The 8,786-nt window shown below is 37.3% G+C and overlaps 1 pseudogene; it reads right to left on the bottom strand.

Moving 5' to 3' along the window:
* Positions 1 to 207: 207 nt before the first annotated feature.
* Positions 208 to 1,298, bottom strand: LOC102872710 (annotated as a pseudogene).
* Positions 1,299 to 8,786: the final 7,488 nt, after the last annotated feature.

The raw sequence follows: 8,786 nt of genomic DNA, 5'->3' as shown, positions 1-8,786 counted from the left end.
ACATTTTATTGTACAAAATTTATTAAGGCCTGCATATATTAAGGCTCATTAGAACTAAAGGAAGATGAGATAATTATCTAAGTATTTCACAAAGTTTACTTTCAATATGTCCCTTGCTGTCAATTATAAAATGGCCTGTCCAGAGTTATCAAAACAAACATTATATATAAAATTAAGTCCTGTAAGAAAGAGTTTCTTAAGGGAGTATTATTTCTTTTTATAAGTGATTTTCATGGTGTTGGATGGTGTGATCTTAAATCCTTGCAAAGCATCCTAAGCAATGCCAACTTGTGCATCATTTTCCAACTCCACCAAAGCAATGTCATGCCTTCTAGATACTAAGTGAACTTCCTTAAAACCAGGGAACTGATTAAAAATCATGGATAACATAATCTCATTAGTTTCTTTTTGTTGCAGAATGTTGGGGAGGAAGGGAGGGTCTCTGGCCAAGACAGATCACCTAAGCTCCAGATAAGTACAAGCCTCCCAATGGCCTTTAATACAGGGTAGAGAAAGCTCCCCTGTGTTTGGCTGTACGGGCTTAAAGCCTGCCACCTGGGAAGACTGCTGCTGCATCTGTTGAGCTGGGAGTGGGGTGAGGCTGAGGTTCTCCTAACCAATCCGCATGTCCCACATTTGTAAGCCTACCCTATTTGGTCTTCCTGTATATATAAATGTAGTGCAGTCCCAATAAAATTGAGCTGGATTTATTCTCTGACCCTCTCCCAGAGTGGTGTATCTCTGTCTTGCTTACCCCCCTCAAGGTGTTACTGTTAAGTTGCTGGCAAACTGACAGTGAAAGTTGCCGGCAAACTGACAGAGACATCTTCTGGTAAATTATTAAGGAATAAAATATAGTTTATAGGGTAAAAAGGGACCTGAGAACTTGGTGTTGAATTTCCTTGAGTGGTAGTTGAATTTCGGTGTTCCCTGCCAGATTTTTTGTTTGTGATTGTTCCACAGTTTTTGCTTTTTACTTCTCTTAATTAAATTTTCTCTTTGTCAGCAAAAGTTCTGAGAATTTTAGAAATTATACCGGAATCTCTTTTTGCATACTGGATTTGCATTGCCTTGCAATAAAATGGAAAGTATTTTCTCAAAGATTTTGTGAATGAGCCCAGTTCTTTGAATATAACAAAGGCCTGCCCCTTCATTTTCATAGTTTTCAGAGCCACAATATTTATGACATGGCTAACCTGAGAAATAAGACATATAAAAAGTCTCTTCAATTCATCTATTTTAATTTTGTCATTCATATTGTTGATATACATTGTATTATTTGGTCTGATATTCAAGTTTTAGGTTAAATTTTTCAGATCACTTGGAGCCTTCTCGTTCTGAAGTAAAAACTTTGGTAAATCTTAATGGCATGATATCATCCCTCTCAGCTTTCTCCTCTTTGACTCTCTAGTGAGATGAAAGTTATTACTGGCCAAACTGTAGGGAAATTCCCTATATGTCAGATTAGGGCTGGGATAATACTGAAATGTGTTGCATTCCACTCTTAATACTTTAGAACTATTTGGTTTGTCAGTTCATGGAGGAACATTATATACCTTCTGCATAGCTCTACATGTATTTCAGGAGAACATAATTCAATTCAAGACAGACATACTACCAAGAGGGTTCATTTCCTAGAAAAATAGAAATTTGGTAAGGTAACAAGTAAAAATTAAAAATGACCTTCAAGGGGATGATTTGACACAGTGACTACAACAATGGAATAAGCTGTAGCAGTGATTGTGTTGGTAACTCAGGAACAGATTGTGCTTTGTTCTGTTGTGTATGGGATTGTTATAAATCATAACTGACACCTAAAAGTCACAAAATAAAAATAGTAGAGATGTTAAGTTTCTAATGTCTGCAGCTACTAACATTATCCTGAATGCCAACACGAGATTTCTAGAGCATAGCAGATTAATTATTATTTACTTCAGCAAATAATAATGTGCTAGTTCCCCTGTGCTTTAATTTCCTTCTTCTAAGGCGATGCAATGAGAGCCAGATGCCATTCTACACACACTGGGTATAAATTATAAATGACTATATTTAAGATGAATCTGGATGGTTTTTTTGTTTGTTTGTTTTATATTGGCTTATTTACAAAGTTTGAATACATTATTTTTACTTTGGATCTTTTCCATTTCCTTCACCACCCCCACCCATCAAATTGTGCAATCCTATGATTAACCCACAAGCCCCCTGCCCTTGCTCACCCTTCTGCTTACACTCTCTCCATTGCCCTGGATCCTTATACTCATTCTACAATAATGGTTTTAGTACAGAGAGGTAAGGCTCTCCTCTCTTCTTTTGAGAAAATTCCTTTGTAAAAGTAACAAAAAGAAGACTAAGTTTTCACATTTAGGATAACAATATTTTTCTCCATGGAAAGTGTGGACCAGTTTCTCCAGATTTACAATCCAGAAATATTTCCATGTACCTAGGTCTCATTTCCTGTGTGATTTAAATATCTATTTCAGGAGAAGTCTTTGGAGTTCTCATTATCTATTTGATCATAAAGTAATTTATGTTTAGCCCATGTTCCAAGTTTCAGTAAGATTTGTTTAAAAGCACTAACTGTGTATGAACATGGGAATATTTTCTCAATGAGAAGATTTCACCCTCAATATCAGGTTGCCTTTTGCTAGGCTCAGTTACCTCTAGCTAATCATGAATTTGGGGTTATTAAGACACATTTAAGACAAAATATCTCTGATAATGCCACATACAATATAGTTGATGACAGTAAGCACATACAAACTCTATGAAATGAAGAAAGTGGTGGGGGAAAAATGCTTTTTCTTCAGGGAAAAAGATAAACATCTTTAATTTTTTTTTTTCAAAACTAAATTTTTCACTGCTGCTGGACTGGAGAAAGTTCAAAACCTAGTGAACCACCAATTGCAAGTCAACAAGGGAAACAGAAGACAATGTAACACGGTGTGCACTCAGTGTAATTCTTTTCTGGATTCCAACACTGGTTGGACATACATCTGCTCCTAACGCCAAAGCTCATATTCTTCGGTTTGGTTGTTTGGTTGTCGGTTTTTCTTTTTGTTGTTTTTTTTTTCTTTTTTCTTCTAGGCCATTCACAAATAATGCTTTTTGATGTTGGTTAGTTCAAGGATTCAACCAGACTTGATCCTTGAACCAAGGAAAGATTACTTTTTATTAAGACTCTACTTGTGCTTTTTATTTGGAAAGCCCATAAATAAATGCTTTTGAAAAAATAAAATACTTTATCTACAACTTAAGTAAGTTGTGGAATAGAGTTCATCATAGGTAATTTTAGAGTAAGTCTTCTGATTTCCCTAGAGACGATGATGACACTTGAATGGCAAGAAGGAGCCAGTCTATGTGGAATTGGTAGGAGGAGGAATTTTGAAATAAAATTCTTACTTATGGTTCTATAGGGAGGTCTGGTGGCCTCGTGGCAAGAAGCTGAGCTACAATCCCAAAGGTGTGTGGTTCGAATTCACCAGCTGCTCCATGGGAGAAGGGTGGTCAGTTTCCTCCTATGTGATTAACTGCCTCTGAAAATCCACTGGACTGTCAGCTATGGGTTGGTTCTGACTTGATGGTACAAAACAACATGGTGGGAATAAGATTGGAATGTTATAAAAGTCAATCTAGACTATATTAATGAGGATAAAAAGAAAAATATTTGGAAAAATGGGGAGCATTGATTATTCCTGAATTAAAAGAATATATAAACAAGTTTGGATTTTCTTTTATGTTATGTAAAATTGTAGAACTATTTTAAAACAAAGATAAAACAGGGATAAATATGAGGAAGCTACAGAGAGATAAAAAATAGTTATGAATTATGGTAGTGGTGTTATCGTTTGCCATGTGTCACTTCCAATTTATGGTTGACTCTACGTAGGTCACAGTAGTAGTATGCTCTATAGAGGTCTTTTTCCTTCTCCCCTCCCTCCCTTCCTCCCTTTTTCCTTCCCTCCCTCTCTTTCTCCTTTCCTCCCTTTCTAGTCCCTCTCTTCTTTTCTCCCTCCTCTCTTTCTTCCTTCCCTCCCTTCCTTTCTCTGCATACCATTTCAATAGCTGGTTTCTCAAAAGTAGATCTCAAGACCTTTCCTATGTAATCTCTCTCTGGGTTGACTTGAACCACTAATATTTTGTTAGAAACCCAGTGTACTAACTATTTGTGCCAGACAAGGAAGAAATGAGTGAAATTATTTATTCAATTATGCATTTATTATTGCTCTATTCAACTGGCACATTGTATGCCTCCTACATGCTATGAAGACGTGGGGAAGGTTCTGCACTATCATTGCAAAAAATAACCCAATAGACGTTTGTGTTGTGATGAGAGTCAGACAACATTGCTCACGGAACCATAATATAAGAGCCTTTCAACCTGACTGTGGCTTGCATCTGTAAAGGAAATCTAAGGGATAGGATAGTTACTTAGCTATATGTCATAAAAACTCAATTAATGCACTTTTAGTTTATTTTGTTCATATGATCCAGACTCTGAAGGAAGACAGTGCAGAGCTTTAAGGTAACATGGGGATACTGATATCTTACACTCCTTTGAGCTTTTTAGCTTTTTTATTTTTAGTGTAAAGTCTTTCTTTTCATGCTCACAGTAAGTTGATCGCTGGTTTAGGTATCATATTTGAATTCCAGGAAGGAAGAAAGTGAAAAGATGTGTATTTAGTACATATTTCTCCATTTATCAGTGTATGATATAGTCTATAATTTTCACTGCTAATTCAAAGACAGTGACTCTCTAGGAGTTCAAATCCACCAGAGGCTTTGAAGGAGAAATACAGGCCATTTCCTCCATTGTGATTTACACCCTCCTAAAATCAACATCAAGAAGACAAAGATTCTTATCACTGAGTCAATTGGCAAGACTATGACAGATGAAGAAGAGATTAGAGTTATTAACAATTTCAGCTTGCTCGATTCCACAATCAACATTCTTGGTACCAGCAATCAGGAAATTGAAAGACGAATTGTGCTGGGAAAATCTACTGTCAGGGACCTCTCCAGAATACTGAGAAGCAAAAATGCCAGTCTAGGGACTAAGAAATACCTGATTCAGTCTATGGTCTTTGCAATTACTTGCTATGCATCAGGGAGCCGAGCAATGACTTCAAATTGTGATTCTGGAGAAGAGTCTTGAACATACCATGGACCTCCAAGAGGTTTATCTAGGAGAGGGTGAAACCAAGCTTCTCCTTGGAGGTTAGGATTTTTAAGCTTTGTCTCACATACTTTGAGCACATGGCCAGAAGAGACCAATTCTTGGAAAAGGACTTCATGCTCAGAAGGATGAAGGGACAGCTCAGGAGAAGAAGACTGGTAACTGCCATTAATTATCGAAAACTGGGTCATATGACCATTCCAGTTGCTTTGCAGTGTGGAAAAGTAAGTACTTTTAATCAGAAACACTACCCCCTATATTTACATAATTAATATTGAATGATGAAGTGAACATATATTAGGAGGACAATTAAAAGCTATCACAGGGCTTATTTCTGTAGAAAGTTAGAACTATGACTTCCCTTTTTCTAAGGGAGGGAGAGAGAGGGAAGGGGGTGGGAGGGAGGAAGGAAGGACAGAAAGAAGGAAGGAAGGAAAGAAAAAAGGAAGGAAGTTACAGATGTTAACTGTGGGACTTGTGGAAGAGGAAAAAAGTTGCTGTCAACTCAACTTTTTCTTCTTGATTTTTTTTTAAAGAGCAATGAGGAGAAGCCATTTTCAAAATAATGTATGTATTCTTCACTTCTGTAACGTGGCTATTGAAGACATGGTTTAAATTATAGTCAACGTATAAATTATTCTTTCATGCTCTTGTTCTTTTTAAAAATAATGTCTTTAACACACACACACACACACACACACACACACACACACAGTCCCATATTTCAAATGACATAGGAGATGCCAGAAAATTCTCAGCTAAGAAGTCACTATACCAATGGCACTTGTAGTAGTTTCTATAAGCCTAATATCACTGAAAAATTATTTGAGAAACTAGACCCAGTAAAGAGGAATGTGGCATCAGAATCAGAGGAAGACTCATCAATAACCTGCATTATGCAGATGGTAAACCTTGCTTGCTGAAAATGAGCACGATTTGAAGCACTAGCTGCAGAGGACCAGAGAATGCAGCCTTCAATATGGACTGCATCTCAGTGTCAAGAAAATAAAGATTTTTACCATTGGACCGATAGGCAACTTCATAATAGATGGAGAAAAGTTGAAACTGTCAACAATTTCATCTTTCTTGGATCCATAATTAACACTCCTGGTACCAGCAGTCAGGAAATCAAGAAATGTTTTGCTCTGGGAAAGTCTGCACTTAGGAACTTCTCTACACTATTGAGGCGTAATGATGTCAGTTTGAGGACTAAAGTGTTTCTGATTCAGGCCATATCTATTCAGTCACTTGCTACACATCTGAGAACTGGATTATGAATAAGGATGACTGAAGAAGAATTGATGCCTTTGAGTCATGTGTTTGAGAAGAGCACTAAATATACCATACACGGCCAAAAGAACAAACAAATATGTCTTAGAAAGGATACAGCCAAATGTTCTTTGAGAGAAAGGATGAGGAAGCTTCACCTCACATACTCAGGGCATGTTGCTGGTGAAGGAGAGGAAGACCCTCTACCAAGTGGATTAATACAGTTATTGCTGCAATGGCTCAGGAGGTGTGAAGATGACACACGGTTCAGATCTGTTTTTCATAGGGTTGCGATGAGTTATACTCCACTTGGAGGCATCTAACAACAACATTGATTAGATTTTGTAGAATTTATTCTTGAGAGCTCATTGTATCTGTATAAAACTCATTTTCCAGGCTACTGATTATATTCATAAAAGCAATAGATTTAATGTTTTCTCTTCTGTTTTAATTTCATGTTTGATAATTTGAAAAGTCTACAATTCAGTGTGACTTATGTTTCCTTTCTTAAGTTTGTTTAGATTTATTTGAACATAAGCATATGGAGTCCTTGCCATAATTTGGTTTTTGGTGTGTGTAGACTGGGATTTATAGACATACTTCCACCCCAAGGGCATTTTACAGATACCCCCAATTGGCAGCACCAGTATGGATGGCGAAGAGATTGAGATAGTTAACAGTTTTATCATACTTGGCTCCACAGTCAACACTCTTGGTAACAGCAGCCAGGAAATCAGGAGATGAATTGCATTAGGAAAGTCAGTTGTGAGGGACCTCTCAAGAGTACTGAAGTGCAACTATATCAAGCTGGAGACTAAGGTGTGGCTGATCCAGGCTATAGTCTTTGCAATTACGTGCTATGCATCAGAGAGTTGGACAGTGAATAGGGATGATAGAGATTTGATGCCTTTGAGCTGTGGTGCTGGAGAAGAGTGTTGAATATACCATGGACTGCTAGGAGAATAAACAGGTTTGTCCTGGAGAGGGTGAAGCCAGAATGTTCCCTGGAGTCAAGGATTCTGAAGCTTTGTCTGACATACTTTGGGCATGTTGCAAGGAGGGACTGGTCCTTGGAGAGGGACCTCATATTTGGGAGAGTGGAGGGATGGGGCAGGAGAGGAAGATCCTCGATGAGATGGATCAATTCTGTGAGTGGAGTGGTGGGAATGAATGTGTTTGAGACAGCGAGGTTGGCACAGGATAGAACAGTGTTTAGGGCTCTTGTACGTAGGGTCACAATGAGTTGCAAATGACTCTATGGCACATAACAACAACAATGAGTAAATATTTGCCTAGGGCAAAGGGAACTCTGATGGTATAGTCCTTAAGAAGTGGGACTGCTAGGCAGGTCCCCTGTGGTCATTTGAATCTTAGAACTCCACAGAAGAGAAGATAGGCAGTCTCTTCCAGAGCGATTTATAACCTTCAAAAAACCATTGTAGAGTCAGCTATGAATAGGTTGCAACTGTGAAATTGAGAGTGGAGTTTGAGGAAACCCATGATTTTTGAACTTCTCTTTTCTATGACTGTACATTTTTGTATTAAAAATTACTACCAATTTCATCTCACATTCCATTTTCACTAAAACCTGGATTCCAAAATACCACAGAAGAATGGATTTCAAAAATGAAGAAGATGCTAAACACAAGTATATGCGCCTTTAATACTGTGGATTTTAGTATTTATTCCAAAATTTAATTTTAAAAAACAAAAAAAAAAATCATTACATCATTCACTCAGATTCTAAAATCTGTTAGGCTCCTGATGGTATGAAATGAAGTATTCTTTCACCAGCCTAACACTGGGCTTCAGCAATGGTGAAATCAGGAAGCCACTTAGAGTTTAATCCCCGCTTTGTTAAGAACTCTTTTAGAGAAACACAAGAGAAGCTGTTTGGCACCCACAAGTGCATAGGAGAACTGTTGAGAGGGAATTGGCCCAGGTATCTCAGTACTGAATAGATTCTTTGTTCATAAAATGCTTTTTCAACATGACTGTGTTCAGAAAGAGGAGAGAAGGGATGGAAAGGATGCTTAGTAAGAGAGAGATTTCTGTTATATTTCAAAACGTAATTGAGTTTACCTTCCCAAGTATTTTACACACTAAATGGGAGAATTGTTTAGAGTAATTGTTTATTAAAAAATTAACAAACATTTCAATAAATAAATACTAAAGGATTTCCGACTCTGAGAAGGAATTTTATCTAGATGGCAATAGTTATTCTGTGTCTTTAATATCCCTGCCTATGTTCATTGTGAGGAAGAAATATATTAGGTTTCAAATAACACAAAGTGCTTGTAAAAGTTCATTTTACATAGGGATAGTATTTAACCATGGGCTAAAA

Source organism: Elephantulus edwardii, unplaced genomic scaffold (assembly GCF_000299155.1).
Source record: "Elephantulus edwardii isolate Elephantulus edwardi_28Jun2011 unplaced genomic scaffold, EleEdw1.0 scaffold00085, whole genome shotgun sequence".
NCBI classification, from domain to species: Eukaryota; Metazoa; Chordata; class Mammalia; order Macroscelidea; family Macroscelididae; genus Elephantulus; species Elephantulus edwardii.
Note: the sequence above shows the minus strand (reverse complement) of the source record. Positions and strands in the feature narration are given on the sequence as shown.